The sequence below is a fragment of the Pinus tabuliformis genome, chromosome 4_1 (genome assembly GCF_031772625.1).
Source record: "Pinus tabuliformis cultivar Carrire ecotype Pingquan chromosome 4_1, CPIR1, whole genome shotgun sequence".
NCBI classification, from domain to species: domain Eukaryota; kingdom Viridiplantae; phylum Streptophyta; class Pinopsida; order Pinales; family Pinaceae; genus Pinus; species Pinus tabuliformis.
Genome location: NC_142303.1, coordinates 564,285,453 through 564,289,702, shown reverse-complemented (window position 1 = coordinate 564,289,702; position 4,250 = coordinate 564,285,453). Strand labels below are relative to the sequence as shown.

Here is a 4,250-nt window from a genome sequence, read left to right as displayed (position 1 = left end):
TGCTCAGGGTAGAGGACAACAGTCTCAGCAGTGGCAGCGCTATGTCAGGCATATGCGCAGAGAGACTAACGTTTATGCAGACAAAGGCGTTATAGCCAGGCAGACGTTTCAGGCAGAGGAGTTACAAGGAATCCCATCTGGGACCTGCGCTCTGATACCATGTCAGGCCAGGGTAACTCCAGAATTAAATGAGCGGAAGAAAAACTGACTGCTTTATTCATTAGCTAACTTTCATTTATATACATAAGTCTGACGGATCAGTTCATCTTCTTGATGACTGTCCAGTTCACCCATCCGTTGAGGATTAGGTGTCAACAATTACAATAATAAAAAAATTCTTTCTTTAGTAACTTTTATTATTTTAGCTCAGGCTCTTGTTAAATTGATATATGTAAATTTTAATAAATTACAATAAATTACTTTTATTTTTTTTAATAAATTTTATTATTTTAGCTCAGGGTGTTGTTAAATTGATGATAATCATGATATAAAATATCAATATGTAGATAATGAAATTTAAAGCTCTAATATCTATATATCAAACTAAACAGATTATTTATATATTGCTTGTGTAGATACATATATGTCACTTGCATATAATTTTTTTTTAAATAATATCTGAAAATTTCTTATACTATTTCAATATTGAGGTTTTATTCTACTTGACAACCATTACCAAGACACATCCTTCATATCCACACCATTCCTATGCACATCTTAATATTGAGATTTTGTTACACATCACAATGATTGCTAAAAACATATTAATGTATAAAGCACTTAAATCACCACATATCCGCTTACTGAAATATCAATTTACATTGTTAAATAAATCCAAAAGCATACTTTACAATTAATCAAATCACAATTTTTCATCAAACTAAAATCCCAATTCAGTTAAAAAACCTAACTCCCAAAATAATAAAGCGATATCATAACGCCTTGTCCCAAACAAATCCTTCGTGCCAATGTCGGTTAATTGTAAAACAAGTAACATCTTTTAGTTATTCCATCTATATAGATGTGTACAACAATTGAATGAAAAATCAACATCTTTTAGTAACCACGTCTGTAGATTTTAACAGAAGAAAGAAGTGACACAGTTGTTTGTGGATGTTGCAACCCCTTTTTTTTTTTTTTCAGTAAGGGATGTTGCAATCCTATTCGAACAAACAAAGGAAGTCCTCCGCAAACCACCAACCTGAAGTCATTTCCAACTTTAATAAGTAATTCTTGAATTCTTTGAAGCGTCAACGATTTCTGTAAGTGACAATTTCAATTCAACAAGGAGTAATGGCATAAACGCACAGCAGCATGTTCTAGGTTATCTGGGGAGGCTCTGCCCATAATCCTCTCTAAAACCCTTTTGTTTTCTTACAAATGATTTTTGCATTGTAGTATCCCTTCACACCTTTTGCTATTTGCATGAACATAATAGGCAAGGGATGGTCAGAAATTTAGCCAATTCCATAAACGTTATGTAAATATTTGTAGATGGTTATTTTCGTTGCTGTGCACAATGTTTATCATTATTTTTCCTTTAAATTTTATAATAAACCACAGTTAGCCAAAGCACTCTTCCTCGCATGGCACTGACAGTGAATTACCTTAATTTCGCAGTGATGACGGAAAAATTGCTCAAAAAACAATAAAAATAAGAATGACGTTTTAGCATAACACGTCATGATCATAACTCTAGTGGATCAATTGAGCCAAAATTTTCATTTTACATCAGAAATTTGGAAACAAAAATAACATCTATATACTCTATGTATATCTTGGTGATGGCCAATTGCAGCATTTAGTGTGGAATTTGCATTCCAACACATACTATGCTCGTGATTTCTCGTTGGCTGGTGTGTCTCTTGCTTTAAAGAAATTTCTTCTGCCCTGCTGTAGCTTTAAACGAGGTATTAGCCAAGTCCATGGCTAATTCACCTTCATGGACATGGTTAAAATTTATACCCCTGGGCAGACCTTGAAGCTCGTGAGTATTTCAAATAAAAACTTCTACGTGAACTGAAGATATATGAAACTAAATGTGAAATGAACTCTTTCAGAAGATAAACTGGCAGGCTGGTAGAGCCAAACTTAAACAAGATGTTTCACCAAAATTTTTGACTTTTATTTTCTCGACTGTAATGGCATCTCTTACAGCTGGGGTGAGGAACAACTGCATAAAAAACACGGCAAAATAATTTTCAATTTTAAAAATGATGTATATGATATAAAAATGATAAAAGAAAGAAAAATATCTTAATATCTATATGATGAAGAGAAAAAACGCAAAAACTAACCTTCCTGTACATTATTTTATTGGAGATGTGGATGGGTTCTGAACAATGAAATTGATTATGCAGATACAGTATCTCCTGCACATTTTCCACATTTTATCAGACGTATATTGATGTTGAACAATAAAGTTGATATATACATAAATTGCAAAAGCATTGGATTCAAAGATACATAGAGCTAATGATACTCGTTCAGTTGAATTATACAAATCCAACTGTTCCATTATCACAAACCTTCAAAATGTTAAAGAACTGTCAGAAGCATTGTTACTGGTGGTGCTTTTATTAGCTACCAGGGTCCATATATCTGTTTGGAATTTCGGATCTTCATCGGTTCCCAAAAAAGTGTTTAGTGTGTTTTGCAATGTGTTCACAATATCTGTCATATTAGGCGGTTCCGATGGAGATTCTCTTGTGCAAAGCAAACCCACACTTATGAGTTGACTAATGCAATTGAGTTGCTTATCTTTTTCATAGTTGTTTATATTAGTCCTCTTTCATAGATTCTTATCCACCATTTCTCGAATTTGATGTGGAAAATTGCTGCGCACCCAATTTTGCAAGTTCATTCCTTCCACAAACATGTTGTGAGTGGGTTTTTTTCCGTCAACGTCTCCAATAACACTATTCCATAACTATAAACATCCCCTTTTACTGTAACAAGTCCACCCAATCCATATTCTGCATTTAATTTCACAACCAAATAAAGATTCAGATTCAAATTTATGACAAAATAAAAAACTCATGAAAATGCTTAATATGATATCAACATTCTAGTTAAGATTATACCTGGAGGAATGTAGCCTGCTATCCTTTGACTGCATGTGTGGAAGTGAAAGCTGAAATGTTAGAACTTGCAAAACATATCGTAGCAATGCCAAAGTCTATTAAATATGCACCCAGAAACACATTACTAGGTTTTAGATCACAATGAATCACTTGCACAAAACAATGATGATGAAGATATGCCATACCATGTGCAACATCTATTGCTATATTTAGCCTTTGAATCAAACTCAAGCCACCATTTTCTTGTTCACCATCACCATTGGGATATAACCATTTTTCTAGGCTTCCATTTTCCATCAGGGGAGATATCAAAGCCTTGTAGTGAAGGTCTGAATAAGAGGTTATGGCCTTTATTAGATTTCGATGGTGTACTCTTCTCAAAACATTGCACTCTCTGTAAAAACTCTTGTTTGCCTCTGCATTTTCCAAATTGAGTAGTTTCACAGAAACCAGTGTACCATCATTTAGAACTCCTTTATACACTTTCCCAAAAGCACCAACTCCTAACAAATTGGCATCACTAAATTCATCTGTTGCTTTCATGAGCTCTTTATATGAGACTTTGGTGATCCACTTCTAAGGATTTCACTACAGGTCTCCTACTTGATCTCCATAACATTCCAAAAAACAAACACAATATAACCAGCAGTGTAACTCCTGCAATAGGTATGACAACTCTTTTCAGATGTGAATGGCTTTTATGTTTGCTAGAAAAGCATGGTGGCAATCTGACCCAACTTCCACATAGATGAATGTTTCCTATAAAAGCTGGGGCATTAAGACTTTTAAAAGCTCCATCTTTAGGGACGTCGCCTGATAGCTTGTTATAAGAAAAATTCAAGTGCTGGAGCAATTTGAGCTTTTCCATTGACATGGGTATTCCACCAGTGAAATTGTTGGATGACAAATCCATGTCCGGAAGATTTTGAAGCCTATCAAGTGAAACTGGAATTGGACCTTCAAGTAAGTTGAATGAGAGATTCAAGTATTCCTATGCTATGCAGCTTCCTAGCGTGCTTGGAATGTTGCCCCTGATAAATTATTGCCCCCAAGATCTAAAAGCCCCAATCTTTTGAGTTGCCCAAAATCTGTCGGGTTGTTTCCTTGTAAATGGTTAGATCCTAAATATAACCTCTCCAGCTTTTGAAGCATATTAAGTGCAGGAAT

The 4,250-nt window shown here is 34.6% G+C and overlaps 1 long non-coding RNA gene across 1 annotated transcript; it reads right to left on the bottom strand.

Annotated features, from left to right (window-relative positions):
- Positions 1-1,488: 1,488 nt before the first annotated feature.
- On the bottom strand, positions 1,489-2,777 carry LOC149177116 (uncharacterized). The gene is made up of 3 exons (XR_016258731.1): positions 2,529-2,777; positions 2,298-2,372; positions 1,489-2,173 (listed from the first exon to the last, which is right to left on the bottom strand). It is a non-coding gene; the product is annotated as an uncharacterized LOC149177116 (long non-coding RNA).
- Positions 2,778-4,250: the final 1,473 nt, after the last annotated feature.